A 17463-nucleotide genomic window follows, 5' to 3' on the forward strand; every position below is an offset into this window, starting at 1 on the left:
TTTTGCATTGTGATGTTTAATCAAGACAGCACTTGAGTGGAAGGTTGTTGATTTAAGACAAGTTTGAGATCCAAACAAATTAATTCCTATATGTTTGTCCTTCTGGTGGCTGTGGAAACTTCATATTTTCTTTCAATGTCATTAGATGTCTTAGCTCTTGGAGTCCATCTTTGAAGCTGTATGAATTTTGCCATTTTGCTAACTCTGGTATATGCCATGTGTCCACTATTCCAGTAGAATTATTTATTCCATTCATATTAATTTTTGTTACAAATCTAACGGATGGAGGAACTTCTAGGTATTTAGGTTCACATTCAACTTTCAGGCTCTATATTCTCTTTTCATCATTTGTCTGTGGAGACTGTTATCTTCTTTGCCACTTCAAGTTAGCCTAACTCTATGGTCTGTATAACTCTTGGTAAATATCATTAATCTTTACACATGAATCGCTACTTTCATACTTCTATGGGAGAGTATCCCAGGCATTTAGATTTTATGCTGGATCAGTAAAATTAAAAAAAAATTAGAGGATGGGGAGACCAACAGCATGGCTAAGTTTTACTTTTTCCAGATAAGAACATTACTAACTGTCTTATTGCCTGAGCAGCTATTGCTCTGTGTGCTCCGAAAGGGCTCATTGATAATTGCGCCACATACCAGCTGTTTATGGAAAGTTGAGTACATTAGGTAAATAGAAAAAAAAAAGGGAGTTTCATTGTGCAGAGCAAGATTCTTTAATTGTAAAGAGTCCAGGCCTTGGTTGCAAAATAGGCCAATAAAACATTATGAAGAATATATCTCATAATATAGTGCCAATCCTGAACATTATATCCCATCCCCCCAGTACCCCAGGTCTCCAGGTACCCTACATTTTTTCTTTTCTTTTCAGACAAGTAGTAATGTCTACTACTTAAGTGTTCTTTTAGTAAAAATGACCTGGCTTTTGGGGTTGCTGCCTCCCTAGTTATTTGCATATTCACCTGACAGAAAGACATTTATTTTTATTCATTTATTTTACTACTCTGAAGAGATAGCAGGAGTAATTTGCCTGTTGTTAGTGAAATGATAATCTTTTCAAGTTATTTTACTTCCATGAAGGAGAGCTTCATGTTTGTGAATCTCTTCCAAAATAGACACTTCCATTGACTTTCCAAGGAAATGTAATAGGATGACTTCAGTGAGACAGAACATGATGAGGATTACACATGTAAGATATGTAATTAAAGAATTTATTTTTAAAAGGAACTTTAGAGACCACCTGGTCCACACTCCTGTTTAACGTAGCGGAACTCTGAGGCTCTGAAAAGTTAAGGATCACAGGGCAACTTACAGGAAACCATAATGTATGGCCTGGATGAAGAAGAGTATATTTAAGTTCAATATTCCATTTAAGAAAGAATTATCCTTTGCTATTGGTCTTTTCTCTAATGGTTTAGATTGAAAGAGACAACACAACAATCTTTCACCTTCCAAAGCCAATTCTTACTGGGAAAATCAACTCTAGCTTGAGATTTTGTTTGCAACGATAGTTAGTACTTTGGATTGAGGTTGCTTTATGGGAAGAAAAGAAAGCTTGCCATTAAGAGGTGTTAAGACTGATACTAAAGGAAACAATTTGAAATTTGAGTGTTCGCTTCTCTGGGAAGTTTTGTTATTTTGACCAGAAAAAGGAACATCTTGTCTCTAAATATAATGATTTATTATGGTTATTATGATTTGGCATCCTGGACTCTTCCATAGCGCTAGCAGATTGAGCATCACAGATAAATAGATGAAGGAATTTGAACCTTGTGCTACGGTCTCTTCAGTGGTCATTATTGCAGAAACTCCCTTGCACAGTGGATTAAAATAAATAAAAACAAATTTTATGTTTCCTGAATTCTAATGAACACTTGCATTTTTACTCCATAAAATTCATGGTTCCCGCTTTGATTCAGCATGTTTATTTTTTCATTTATTAAAACGTATTTAGTGCAGAAACCTCACAGTTCACTGAGTAGAAAATAAATTAGTGTTGAACAAACAGAAATGTTCTTTCAGCCGTACCACATGATGTGGCGTGATTCCCACTTAGAAAGAGAAGTGTGTAAGGCAACCTGACCTTTGAGTAGTCACTTTGAACCTACCTTTGATTTTGCATTTGTAAGTATTTCTTTTAATGGACTATTCTTTGTCTTTGTTTGAAGATGTATAAAAGGTTTTTTGGCGAACTAAATTTGAAAGAAGCATTTATATTGTAGCTGATTTTATGATATAAGACAAATTTGTACAAAATGAAAAATTAGTACCTATAAATGAATGTGATATATAATTAATTTGTAGGTGGTTATAGACTTGCTGCAGTTAGAAAATATTTTAAATTGGGTTCTAACCGATCTAAATTTACAGTAAAATACATCTCCTCTTAGTATGCCTTCAGATAATAAAGAGACTCTGATTTAAATATATAGTCCATAACCAAGTGTCCATCTTTAAAATAAGTCATTTCTACCCATTCTTCCATTCGTCCATCTGTCCGTGCATCCATCCATCCATCCATCCCTCCAATCAACAAGTATTTCTTGGGAACCTACTGTTTGGGCCCTGGGCTAGGTGCTGGGGCCACAGCAGTGAGTGCAGTAGAGAACTCATAGAGCTTTAATTACATTGGAGTAGTTCAAATGCAGGGTGTGATTTGTCTCCTCCCCCCTTAAATTGATGAGTGTTTAGAAGATATAATTGAGTGTTTCTGTGGCACTGAAAGGGCCTCACTCCCTCTACCCCGTCTGTGCAGTATGTAAATTTGGCCATTAGGAGCTAATTAGAGGAAGATTTTGAAGACATTTATGAGAAAGCAAATGTGTTATTTGACGTGTAAATGATTGTCAACCAAACAAAATATTTAGTATGTGAAAGGCACTGTGCTAGATATAACCTTGTTACAAAATTAGAATCAGTGAGACACAGGATGGGAAAGCATTGCTGGTGGGGAAGAGTTAAGAAGGGTCTAGGTTCTGGGAAGCTGCCAGAGAACATGGGACCAGTGCTGTTGCGTCGATGAACAGGGGACTGTGTGGGAGGGAGTCAGATGGGTGTAGTTGAAAGAGTTTAGGATCCGGAGTCAGAAAAACCAGGATTTAAATCTGAGCTCTGCAACCTTGGGCGGGCTAGGAAAGCTCTCACAGCCTTTATGTTCCTGTCTATAAAAAGGGCTAGAAACTAGCTCAGAGGCTGACAGAGAGTAAACTCTTCAGTATGTATTTCCCATTATTAGGAAAAGATGGGAGGAAATCAAACAGGGAATGTGGTTATGATGATAAAAATCTAGTGAAAATGTCCTCAGGGGGAATTTTGTTACTACAAACAAGAAATGCAGAGAATATGAATGGAGAAAAAAGTTTGAAGTCTTTTTTGTTTTTCTTTAAGACTCCTTTAGTTGAGTATATTTTCATTTACAAATCTAGTCGATATGACATTTTCTGGTTATTTTTCCTGACACATCTTTTTATGATTATTATGCATGCATATGCAGTAGAATTTATATTATCAGCTTATTTCATAGTGAAAATCAAGTAAATATTTCCTGGGTGAGATAGTTGATTAAGAGTAAGATAAAACTTCTAAATGAATAGAAGGTTGTTAAGAAATTTTTTTACTCCGTAAAATCTTAACCAGTATAAAAACTGTCTGTCTGTCTGTCTATCTACCTATCTATCTGTCTGTATTTGTATTTAAGAATGACAGCTTAAAATGGCACAGTGATGTTAGTAAGGTAATTGTGCCCTGGCCACTGCTTTGCTGTGCTTGAATACATTTTTTGTTTTAGCTTCTTAGAGCTCAACACAACACAAACTCCTTATGGAATATTAAAACATCATACCATGCATCCTATGGGAAACTGGACTTTTTGGTGCCATGGTTCCCTAGAAGGCAGCTTGCTCTGCTGATGTAAATTATTAGTCGGGGAGAGCTACACTCTGATTCATTCACCATGGCATTTGCTATTGGACTTCGTGTAGTTGTCTGAACCTCAGTTCTTTCATTGGTCCTTAAAGCTAATACAGTTGTACTCACCCTTATGAAATTTAGAGAGAGGCTATAAAAATTGGTAGTGTAATATTATAGGAGGTACTTAGACTGAATATCTCATATAGTGGTGGAAAATATTGTTATTAAACACAATCTGATATTCACTTAAAGTGCTTTATAAAAGCATTTTAAGGGCATAATTAGCTGTATTGGATGTAAATGTTGTAACTTAGGACAATATAGTTGTTTTGTGTTTTTTAAGAAGCCTTGAAAAGGATAGAAAACAAGAAATCCAGATTTTAAACTGTTGAATATAAACATTAAGTATAGAAGGAAGACATTTATGCTTGTAAGACCTGATAAAATGAAAGATGGACCTTTTGCATCAATTAATGTTTCCCTTAGGAACCCAAAGGCAAGTACATTCTCTAAACCCAGCTTAACGAATCACTTAGAGCTCTGGGTGAGAGAGTTTATTCAGTGGAACCAATTTATTTGATTTCAGAATTAATGCACTTCCCATGCATATTCCTTGGTGAGCTTTATAAATTTGTGAGTTCTCTGAGGAGATCCCATAACGAGATCCCTTCTCCCTAGCCTGAGTTCTGAACAAATTAGGAAACAAGGCATTATTAGAGACGTCAGGTGGAGAACAAAACATCACCTCTATTGTGGAGAGAACTACATAGGAGACATAGAGTGAGAGAGGAAAGGGTCTGCCTACTCGGTTATGGGCAGTGGGGGGAGAGGAGAGGGAAAGGGGATGAGGTCCTAGGTAAGGTTTATTAGCCTGCTCTCTAAGGGCAGCTCAAATTTCAAAAGAAGAAAAAAAGAGGGAGGAGTTAGTTGAAGGAATGGGGGGGAAGGCTTATCTTGTTTAGGGAAAATCCCTCTTTATAGGAACCAGGAACAGGGAACAGGCATTTCCTGTTAATAAGACCAACTCTTCAAAATTCTCCTACGTACCCTTTAAAATTCTATGGCACAGGACACTAGCAGGAGACCAAGCACATCTGGGAATCAGTGAAGGAAGTCCCGTTTCCTTTTATCGCAGGTTTTTGTTCTGCATCTGTTTACCATCTGGGACCACGTCCCTTTTTGCTTGCTGCTCCATTGTACCTAAGATCGTCACACAGTTTTCCACTTTCTAGAAGGAGTTGAGGGGTGGGGTGAATAAAGATTTTGAAGCATGTGTAGGATTTAATTTTTTCCTTCTTTCTAATTTACTTGGATGGGTTTTTGCCCAATTGACCCTCTTGGCTTAGGCCAATTGTTTAAACCAAAGATACAACTAAGTGTGGTTTAGGGATGTTTCACTTGTCAAAAATTCTGGCCTGGGTCCAGGGCTTAAATCATCAATCCTATTATGAATTTGGGTTGTATGGTGCTGGAAATATTTTGCAATAATTTTTAAAAACAAATATCCTTATTATCCTTGTTATGGAGAACAAATATTATAGATTTTTATCAGCGGCCATTGTTCCTAATTAACTTATCAGCCCTGACATGCCTTAACTGTGTTCCCAATCTTGCTGTTTTCTGATTAATCTAGAGCTTGACTGTATTCAAGAGCTTGACTACGTTCCGTCAGTGGCTTGGTTCACAGTGGAATAAAGCCTGTACCATTAGTAATGTCTGTTACCTTTTCCTCAGCTGAGCTCCAATGGGCTGCTTTCTTTGTAGCTCTCTCTCTTCCAGAGGCTGTTTTCCCCGTGAGCAAATGAGAAAAGAAAGATTACTGAATTTTGAGTCTGTTAGAGAGGCAAGATGGAGTGGTGGATTCCATTCAGTTAACAAACTTTTGTTAAATATCTGTATTTAAAGGCAAACCCTGTAAGAAATCCAAAATGTAGGAAAACAGCATTTGTTTCTAATGATTCCACAGTCTGGTTGGAAGAAGGGGAATTAAGACAAACGTGAAAAGATAATGATCGGAAAGTTAAGTGACAGTGTAAATCAATTAAAAACACAGGAAGCAAGTACTGTGTATTTGCTTCTGTGGTTGGTGCTGAGCATTTGTCAATAAATGAGAAATAATCTAGATCTAGAAGAAGTTCACATTCCCAGTGGGGTAACAGACCTATTAAAAAATGGCTATTGTAGGGCCGGCTCCGTGGCTTAGCGGTTAAGTGCGTGCGCTCTGATGCTGGCGGCCCGGGTTCGGATCCCGGGCGCGCCCCAAGGCACCACTTCTCCGTCCAACGCGAGGCCGAGTCCCACATACAGCAACTAGAAGGATGTGAACCTACGACATACAACTATCTACTGGGGCTTTGGGGGGAAAAACATGAATAAATAAAATCTTTTAAAAAAAAAAATGGCTATTGTATGTGAAAAAGCTTTTAGAGGACGAAATATAAAGGGACACACATCACAGAATAATTGATTTCTACTGGGCTCAAGAAAACTGTGGAAAGGAGTGGATGTTGGAGCTGGGCCTTGATGATTGAGTAGGAGTTTGCTGGATAAAAATGACGTGGAAAAAGAAGAGCTGGATGCGAGAAAGTGGTATGGGACAAATGGATAGGGCTTGATGAGGAATGAGAAAAGGCCAGTATGATGCTGAGAGATGGAACTTGAGTAATTGGAATAGTGATGGGACAATTAGTAGGAAACAAAGGGAGTCAGAAAGTGAGGTACTACGGTGGGGAGAAGCTGATGAATTTGGATTAATAAATGATACTATTTTAACAAGCGTCACTTTACGCAATTACTATCCATATTGTTTTTAATCCCAGAACACTCTCAAATTAGTTAAAAAACAACAGTAGTTGGGGTTGCAGTTCTTTGAAAAGTTGTGAAGATGCCCTTAGCTATAGGGAGAGTGAAGAGATAAAAATATTTGAAGCTATGATACTAAGCCTTATATAATTTGAGTCTTAATTAGAGCAATGCTAATCTTTCTCCACACAACAGAGGAGTGAATTAAACTAAGGATTAACTAGATTTTAGTTTTTATTTATTGTTAATTGGAGTTGATTTGTGTTCTCAAGAGAAAACATTTTCCACTGTGGAATTTTCATGCCCTCGTTTTAGTCTAGTGGTCTGAATTTATTCATCTTCACAGGGTAATGTGAATTTCTGCCTGGGTTTCCTAGACAACACCCCGCAGAACCTCTCCTCTTGGGTGTTGTTTTTTGAGGGGATTTTTTTTTTTTAAAGATTTTATTTATTTTATTTTTTCCCCCCAAAGCCCCAGTAGATAGTTGTATGTCGTAGCTGCACATCCTTCTAGTTGCTGTATGCGGGACTCGGCCTCAAGATGGACGGAGAAGCGGTGCCTCGATGCGCACCCGGGATCCGAACCCGGGCCACCAGCATTGCAGTGCACGCACTTAACCACCAAGCCACAGGGCCGGCCCAATTGAGGGGATTTTTTTTGATATCTGTGCTCCTTGGACTTGATACAGCTTGCTCTTGTCAATTGCTGTTCCCAGAGTGTCTCTCTTCAGTCACACCCTTCCCGTGGCCCATGTATTTTTCAACATAGATGTCCATATCCTGTCAGTGTGCCTGATGGCTCTCATAAGTTTCTGTATGTTAAAGATTAAAGAAAGTGGCAGAAATAGAAAAGATAATGACTGTGAAAGCAACAAATGAAGATACATCAAATTACATGGATATTTACATTTATAAATAGCTTAATTTTAGTAGAGACTTTATTTTGAATTTAGTATGAAATCCGTATTTGTGCAAGTAACACAGAATTTGATTTTAGATTATTAGAATTTGTCATATTGGCATCATGGATCCAGGTGAGCTGAAAGCCTCCGGAGAACTAGACTTCTGGCTTCTTGACTCTGGTTACATTTGAGCCCTCTCTGTGAGAAGAATAATCCTTGGTTGTTTGAGTCTAATGTCAGAAACATGTAGGTTGTATCTCATATTGAACAAATATTGAATCCTGTGGGGACAAAGATTTGAGAGAATGGCAGATGACTTTGCCTTCCTCTCCCTCTTTTTGGGGGACTTTGGAAAGATAGTAGGTGTGAAATTGGGCTGATCAAAGACTATTATTTTTTTGGAATGATATTCAGGAAGCAGGCACATAGTGTTATGCTTGTCACAAATGGATGGAGATTTTGAGCAGGAGCCTTGGGGGCTCTGTGCGTTGTGAAATGACATGGGGATGCCAGGAGGGAGAGAATTGGAGGAAGGATGTCAAGGTCAACCGTGGTCATGCTGAATTGGAGATTGGTAGAGATTTTTATGTAATTAAACTGAAAGATAGATTCTAGGAATTTTCATGTTTGTATATTTGGTTTGACTGCTAATAGAATTTCAGTTCCTGGGCTATAGTAGGCTTTAAATAAATATAAACAAGTGGGTGAAAGAATAGATGGGAAAGTTCTAGGCATAATACCAGGTGCTGAGGAAGTCAGTGGAACAGAGATGTCCTTCTCCCGCCTGGGGGACTTTTTCTGGAATATTCTCCCCCTAGAGAGCCACACGGCTTGCTCCTTCAGCACCTTTGGGTCTCTATTCAAATGTCAAATAATCAGTGAGGCTAACTGCTTGCAGTCCATGTCTCTCTTGTCTAATTTTTCTCCATAGCATTTCATAGCAATTTAATAAATATATATAGTTATTTATACATATGTACTGTCTGTGTATAAACATATAAATATAGCATATAAATAGATTTTATAGTAATCTATTCTAGCTAGAGTTTAGGAATTAAGTAGCTGGAGATAAATTTAGAATGGCAGGCTGGGGACAAAGAATGGAAGCTCTTGAATGTTAGGTTTCCATCAAGATGCTTTTCGTTGGCCAGATGTATGATGTATATGTAGTATTTTACTAAGAGAAATGGGGATCACTGTTCTATATTTCACAGTTATGAATTTTTCATTCATTCACAAAATATCTATTGAGCACCTGCTATGTATGTTCCAGGCAGTTTTAGGTACTGGGAACACACCAATAACAAAATATGCAAAAACCGCTTCCCTTCTAAAACTTTCCTTCTAGTGAAATGGAATCAACTTCGTTGATCAGAAGAGGTGATGCCCTTTAAAAAATCATCTTAAAAACCAGGCATGATGTTCAGATGATGTCAACTGGGATGATGGCCTTGACAGAGAAAAAGAAGGGAGTGTTAGAAACCATGTGGGGAGAGAAATTCAGAACTTCCTGAGGGCTTTGATAGTTTGTTTGGAGATTTTGGGAAAAGAGGAGTCTGACTCCTCTGGGATTGAGCCTCGGTAACTGGAAGAATAGTGGAGCTCTTAAGGAATGCCAGAAGGGGGGCTGTTTTGGTGGAAAATTGTGGTGTATACTTTGATATGTTTTGGATTTGACGGTTCCCATTCGTCCAAGTGGAAATGCCCAGGAAGGGGCTGGAAATGCAGATCTGTAACTCAGAAGAGAAGTCACAGGCCAGGATTTATTGCAGCACCTGATGTTATTTACTTATGTATCTATTTAAACCTGGCTCTAGGTAAATGAGTTAATAAAAGAGCACACAGTATCTTTTCTGCATCCAGTGTCATGGGATAACTGTCACAATTTAAAGATTTTATTTATTTAATTTTTTCCCCCCAAAGCCCCAGTAGATAGTTGTATGTCATAGCTGCACATCCTTCTAGTTGCTGTATGTGGGACTCGGCCTCAGGATGGACGGAGAAGTGGTGCCTCGATGCGCACCCGGGATCCGAACCCGGGCCACCAGCATTGCAGCGCGCGCACTTAACCACCAAGCCACAGGGCCGGCCCACTGTCACAATTTAATTTGGTATCCCATCACCAATGCTTATTGCTGTCACAGGAATATGTAATGTTCCTGACTAAGTCTGATCATGCAGTGTTTTACCAAGGGGAAATTATATTCCTGATCCTAGATAATGGCTATTTTATGCCCTTAGTTTACATATTATGATTGCAGCTATAATAGTAGCATGTTATCCTTATCCACATCAATAGTTAATCCATTCTTGAAATTTACTAAGCTACCCACCTCAATAATAAACTAATAATAAAATCCACTGCTTATTATTAAGAAATATTAATGTGAATATAAGAGATTTAGAATTAGATTTATACTCCTAAGATTGCCTTAGCTGATTGTACATTTTATGCTCATTGATAACTGCTTTACATTCTGCATGTCTTTATTTCTCAGAGCATTATAAAATAATAATACAGAAAATGCCTATAGAATATTTCTGTGAAAAGCTCTGTATCAGAGCAAAAAGCTTGACTCACTTTTGTCTATTCTTAGATACAACTTTATTTTCAAGAAATGTTACATTTTGTCTATCAGAAGCCCAAATTTGGATTGTAATTAAATTTGTCTTTTATTCATTGTTATTTACGCTATGCGTACCTCCAAAAGATTTTATTTAAGAAACTAATGGAATGCTTTTGCTTAGCATCCTACATTTCTTTTATAGGAGTGCCTTGGTTTCAGGCAAGTAATGGAAGACACAAGCAAGAAATAATAGGAAATCTTTCTTATTATTGCAAGACACATTACAAGAAGCCCCAAAGGGCAGTTCTAGGCTTGGTTAATTCAGCTGCTCAGCTGTATTTCCAAGGGCCAGTTTCTTTCTGTTTTTCTGCTAAGCCACTTCAGGAGTTTGGCTTTTTTCTTTTGATTAGCCCACTCATGGTTGCAAGATGGCTGTATCACCTCTAAGCATCAAATCCTCACAAATTAATGGTTAAAGGTTGTAAGAGGAGAGACTTTATTCTGTGGCATTAAAAAAACAGCTTTATTCAGATATAATTTACATACCATAACATTCACCCATTTAAAGTGTACAAATCAATGGCTTTAGTATATTTACAGTGTTGTGCAACCATCACCGCAATTTAATTTTAGAACACTTTCGTCACCCCAAAAAGAAACAAGTTATTCCCCAGCGCCTCTCCCCCCAGCCCTAGGCAACCACTAATCTGTTTCCTGTCTCTATAGGTTTTCATATTCTAGACATATCATATAAACAGAATTATGCAATGTGGGGTCTGTTGTGACTGTCTTCTTTGACTTAGCATAAAGTTTTCAGTGTACATTCATCCATGTTGTAACTGGTATCGGTACTTCATTACCTTTTATTGCTGGAGGGTATTCCATTGTATGGATATACAATGTTTTGTAAATCTACTCATCAGTTGATGGATATTTGGTTTGTTTCCACTTTTGGCTATTATGAATAATGTGGCTATGAACATTTGCGTACAAGTTTTTGTGTGGACGTATATTTTCTTTTTTTTTTTTTTAAAGATTTTATTTATTTTATTTTTTCCCCCCAAAGCCCCAGTAGATAGTTGTATGTCATAGCTGCACATCCTTCTAGTTGCTGTATGTGGGACTCGGCCTCAGGATGGAGGGAGAAGTGGTGCCTCGATGCGCACCCGGGATCCGAACCCGGGCCACCAGCATTGCAGCGCGCGCACTTAACCACCAAGCCACAGGGCCGGCCCTGGACGTATATTTTCATTTCTCTTGAGTATATATGTAGGTGTGGAATTGCTGGGTCTATGGCAACCCTTTATTTAATATTTTACGAATTGCCAATTTGTTTTCCAAAGTGGCTGCTCCATTTTACATTCCCACCAGCAGTGTATGAGGGTCTCAATTTTTCCACATCTTGGCCCATACTTGTTATTGTCTATCTTTTTGATTATAGCCATTCTAGTGGTTTTGAAGTAGTATCTCATTATGGTTTTGATTTGCATTTTCCTGATGAATAATCATGTTGAGCATCTTTTCTTGTGCTTATTGGCTGTTCATGTATCTTTCTATTCAAATCTTTTGCTCGTTTAAAAAAATTGAGTTATTTGTCTTATTATTGAGTTGTATGAATTCTTTGTCTATTCTAGATACAAGTACTTTATCAGACACGATTTGAAAATACTTTCCGTCATTCTGTGGGTTGTCTCTTCACTTTCTTGACGGTGTTGCTTGAAGTCGAAAAGTTTTTGATTTGGATGAAGTCTAATGTATCAGTTTTTTCTCCTATCGGTTGTGCTTTTGGTGCCATCTCTATTTTTTAAAGTAAAATTTTTATAGATAAGTAACATATAGAAAAGGGCCCAAATCACAAGTGTACAATTCATTGCATTTTCACAAAGTGAACATACCTGTGAAACCAGCATTCAGATTAATAAACAGAAGCAGAACCAATATCCCAGAACCTCCCATCATGGCCGTTCCATACCATGATCTTGACTTCTAACGTCATAGATAAGTTTTGCCTGTTTTGGGACTTTATAAAAATTGAATCATACAGCATGTGTTATTGCATGCCTAGCTTTTATTCATTCAGCCTTCTGTTTAAAGATTCATCTACATTGTGGTGTGTACTTTTTGTTTGTTTGTTTTCATGTATAATATTTCATTATGTGAATTTTCCACAATATATTTTTTCTACTGTTGATAGGTATTTGGATTGTATTCCGATCTGGTCTGTTGGAATAGAGCTTCTTTGAATAGTCTAGCTTTTTGGTGAACATATACTTAGAAGTGTAGCCTGGGTTATAGGGTAGGTAGAGATCAGCTCTCGTGGATACTGCCAAGTAGTTAACCAAAATGGTTGCACTAATCCATGCTGTTACCAGTTTTAGGAATCTTTTTTTAAGAATTAGGAAATGTTTTCCTAGAGGTCTTCCTCACCCCTATCCTCCAGCGGAATTCAGCTCTCGTGTCGTTGGCCGGAATTTCTGCACATGCAGGTTTCTGAAACAGTCATTCAAGGGAAATGACAAGGCTGTAATATGTAATTGTCTTAGCTTAATCAGCAAGATCCACCCTGTGGGGCTGAGGAGGGGTCTAGCCTTCCCATAAGCACTTGGCCTCCTGATATTTAAATGCAACTGGGGTTCTGTTCGCACAGAGGAAACGGAAGTGGCGTGGATGGTGGGTGGAAGTCAACTGTGTCTGCCTAAGGAAGGAACATCCAGTTAAACCAATTAGATGCTTATCTGAACAAGTGACTTTTTACTCCACAAGATTTCTCTTCTGGAATTATTTTTAATTTACCTGGCGTTTTAGTTTCATGTTAGCTAAATATAGTAAATAATTGCTGAATAAATATTTTCTACGGTGATTGTTTTTCTCATTGTAATTTACATTTTGTTTTTTTACTGATTAAGCAGAAAAGGAGTTTATCACAAGGATGTTGAGTAGCTTCATTGGGAGGGCTAGAGGACCCAGCTAGGGCTCAGGTTCCAGAAACAATGTCCAAACTGCATTGCAAACTGATCTGATGAGGACACCCCTGCTCGGGCCTCTTTGTGTTAGACTCTGCAGTTGGCACCACTGCCATTTCTGGGCCTCAAGCACTACATTGTAGCCACTGCCTTCTCAATATCCTCATTGCCCCCACCTCTGGACAAAGCAAGTCCCCTTCCCTCCCTTCTTGGATCAGTCCTGCCTTAGCCCCAGTCTGATAGAGGGGCATCTGATTGGCAGAGCTGGGTCACACGTCTGTGCCCTAGAAGCAAAGGACAATGGGAAAGGGAGGTGGACTCAAAACATGAGAAACTCCCAGGATACAGGAAGGATGTTCAAGAGATGCTGGGTGGCTACAAATGTGACAAATATCCAATACAGTGGGTTTGCTGATCCCATTTAGATATGTGATGTCCTCAAGACCTTATCAATTTATCTGGCACCTGTTTCTCATTTGTCATTTGCATAGAGTGAACCTTTTTCTATTTATTTTATTGAGGTCACATTGGTTTATAACATTATGTAAATTTCAGGTGTACATCATTATATTTCACCTTTGGTATAGACTTCATCATGTTCACCACCGAAAGTCTAGTTGCCATCTGTTGCCATACACGTGTGCCCCTTTACTTCTTTCGCCTTCCCCTGATCCCCTTCCCCTCTGGGAACCACTAGTCTGTTCTCTGTATCTATGTGTTTGTTTATCTTCCACATATGAGTGAAGTCATATGGTAATTGTCTTTCTTCATCTGACTTATTTAACTAACATAATACACTCAGGGTCCATCCATGTTGGCACAAATGGCAAGATTTCATCTTTTTTGTGGCTGAGTAGTATTCCATTGTGTATATGTACCACGTCTTCTTTATCCATTCATCCATTGATGGGCACTTAGGTTGTTTCCAAGTCCTGGCTATTGTGAATAATGTTGCAGTGAACATAGGGGTGCATATATCTTTTTGAATTAGTGTTTTCTTGTTCTTTGGATAAATACCCAGAAGTGGAATAGCTGGATCATATCATATTTCTATATTTAATTTTTTGAGGAACCTGCATACTGTTTTCCATGGTGGCTGTGCCAGTTCATGTTCCCTCTAGCAGTGTATGACAGTTCCTTTTTCCCCATGTCCTCTCCAACACTTACTATTTGTTGTCTTTTTAATAATAGCCATTCTGATGGGTGTGAGGTGATATCTCATTGTAGTTTTGATTTACATTTCCCTAATAATTAGTGATGTTGAAAATCTTTTCATGTACCTGTTGGCTATCTATATATCTTCTTTGGAAAAATGTCTGTTCATATTCTCTGCCTGTTTTTTGGTGGGGTTGTTAGATTTTTTTGTTTTTGAGTTGTAGGAGTTCTTTATATATTTTGGATATCAACCCCTTGTCGGATATATGATTCGCAAGTATTTTCTCCCAGTTGGTGGATTGTCTTTTCATTTTGTTGATGGTTTCCTTTGCCATGCAAAAGCTTTTTAGTTTGATGTAGTCCCATTTGTTTATTTTTTTCTTTTGTTTCCCTTGCCTGAGGAGACATGATATTCAAAAAGATACTGCTAAGACTGATGTCAAAGAGCATACTGCCTGTGTTTTCTTCTGTGAGTTTCATGGTTTCTGGTCTTACATTTAAGTCTTTAATCCATTTTGAGTTAATTTTTGTGTACGGTGTAAGATAATGATCTACTTTCATTCTTTAGCATGTGGCTGTCCAGTTTTCCCAACACCATTTATTGAAGAGACTTTACTTTCTCTATTGTATGTTCTTGGCTCCTTTGTTGAAAGTTAGCTGTCCATACATATGTGGGTTTTTTTCTGGGCTCTCAATTCTGTTCCGTTGATCTGTGTGTCTGCTTTTGTTTCAGTACCATGCTGCTTTGATACTATAGCTTTATAGTATATTTTGAAATCGGGGAGTGTAATCCCTCCAGCTTTGTTCTTTTTTTCAGGATTGCTGTAGCTATTAGGGGTCTTTTGTTGTTCTGTATAAATTTTAGGATTCTCTGATCTTAATTTACATTTTTATAACAGTATATTTTCATTAGGCCTGCCATTATAAATTGATTGTCCATTTTTGTGCAGTATAGCTAGTCCTCACTTTTATCCTCATCACAATGCCTTATTGAAAATGTGCTATGAAGTGCTCACTTATAAAGTGGTGCCATTTTCCCACAGAAACAATGTTTTTATTAAACTTTCATTCCTATTAAAGGCTTAATAGAAATTAATTAAAAGTATCTAATACTGTGTTATATAAAAGCGAAGATAAAATAACTATACATGTCTATAATAATTTTGGATAGCAAAATTATATTCTGAGTTATGTCACTGTAGAGCAAGGAAGCTTCTTGCTTTTCTAAGGGTCCATCTCAATGAGTACATATACACATAAAAATATAGTTTGCTCATTGATATATTTCATCTATCGAAAACAAATATGCTATCGTAAAGACTTTTAGAAAACAATACTTTCGTTCCTATTATTTGAATTTACATAGGTTTTTGGAGACTGGTTTGGATGGCCACGGTGGTAAAGGTGTTGAGTAGGGCAGGGTATGTACTCATTAGACAGCTGTAACTATGCAGACCAGGGGAATGAGAGGTGGTGTGGAGCAGACTGACCAGTGCTGTGGTAGCCAAGATTGGGCATAAGTGAAGTCTTCATTTCCTGGTGGGTGTTCCCATATCTGCCCTCTGAGCATTTAATGTGCTTTCATCATTAATGATTATACTTTTTGGATTATGTATAAAATGTAATCATCTCGTTTTAGATACGTTTTTCCCTCTAAGTCAGTATGAGCTGTACGAAATTGAAGTGCATTGCCATATAAACGTAGGTTACGTTTCCTATCTGAATTGTTGTGCTTTTTCTGGTTCACACCCATTGATGCCTTTCCTGTTCCTAGCTGACCTTTTTTTTCCAAGCTATTTTGGTACAAATTCCACCTCACTCAAGGAAAGTGATACTTTACCTTGTCACAGCGTTGAAAAGAAACTTGGACTCTGTGTTTTAGGTCAGTAGTGGTTAAAATCCAGTTTTCTAGAATGTCCTTGAAAATAATTTGATTCGTATTTGGTTCACTATAGCACAGTGCTAGCAGGAAAGGCTTACATCAATCTCAGGGAAGCATTTGCTGTTAACATGCAGTCAAGTCGGCTCCGACTCCCGGCCTCTATGAATGAATGATGTCTGCTGTATCCTGTCCTCAACAGCCCTCCTCAGCTCCTGCAGACTCCTGCCCAGGGCTTCCTTTGTGGAGTCACTGCATCTCATATTTGGTCTTCCTCTTTTCCTGCTGCCTTCTACTTTGCCCAGCATTATTGTCTTTTCCAAAGAATCCCGCCTTCTCATGATGTGCCCAAATTAGGACAGCCTCAGTTTTATCATTTTTGTCTCCAGTGATAGTTCGGGCTCCATGTGCTCTAGGACTCACTTGTTCATCTTTCTCGCAATCTAGGATGTCTCTAGAGCTCTCCTCCAACGCCATATTTCAAATGAATCCTTTTTTTTTTTATGTCAGCCTTCTTCACTGGCCAGCTAGGTTCCCTTAAATTAGCACTAGAAGTGATGTGGTTTATGCTAAGCTTGCTGAAGAATGGTTCTTTATGCAACACTCTTGAGCAACAAGTGAGTTGGATTAGTTTGTTATGATTTTAAAGTAAATTACAAAACTTATATAAATAAGGAAGTACTTTGAGGGGAAAAAATAGGTGTAGATTTCTACAGAGCTTTTTGTCTTTACGATGAGGGCAGCCCTCCTCTGTTTTCACTTACTTGGAGACGGGGCAGATTCCTCCATTCCATGGTGGAATTCTGTTACATATGTCTCTGTGTATACATTTATTTGTTTAGCCTGTTGAAGTTCACTCTTCTCACAATATTTTGAAGGTAAGGATGTTTATATTGTTGGAAAGTTTTATGTCTCTTGCATTATCTCATGGCCACGGAGTTAATGCAAGATTCATTTTACTGCAATCCTCAGGGAATTGTGGGGACAGCATTAATGCTTATGAAGGCCATCTATGTGCCAGGCACATGCCATATCTTATTTAGTCATTAAAATATCCCTTAGAGGTAGATGTTATATCTATTTTTCAGCTGAATAATCAAGTCAAGAGGTGTTAGATAAGTTGCCCAAGGTTACATTGGTAATGGCTGAGACTCTAACCAACTACCATTATTTTCCCTCCAATATATGCCTTCTCATATTTCTAATAAAATGGTTCTTATTTTTGCTCTAGAGAATTGCAATTCAAAAAGAGAAAGCCTCTGAGTATG

General features: G+C 37.9%; 1 protein-coding gene and 1 pseudogene across 1 annotated transcript in view; one reads left to right on the forward strand and one right to left on the reverse strand.

The window, feature by feature from the left end:
- Positions 1–17463, forward strand: part of CA8 (carbonic anhydrase 8 (inactive)) — an 88448-nt gene that overhangs the window by 17724 nt on the left and 53261 nt on the right. The window lies entirely within an intron of this gene.
- Positions 80–16672, reverse strand: LOC147913045 (ubiquitin-conjugating enzyme E2 variant 2-like; annotated as a pseudogene).

Source organism: Ceratotherium simum, chromosome 31 (genome assembly GCF_057802395.1).
Source record: "Ceratotherium simum simum isolate JZ-2026a chromosome 31, ASM5780239v1, whole genome shotgun sequence".
In the NCBI taxonomy this organism is placed as follows: Eukaryota; Metazoa; Chordata; class Mammalia; order Perissodactyla; family Rhinocerotidae; genus Ceratotherium; species Ceratotherium simum.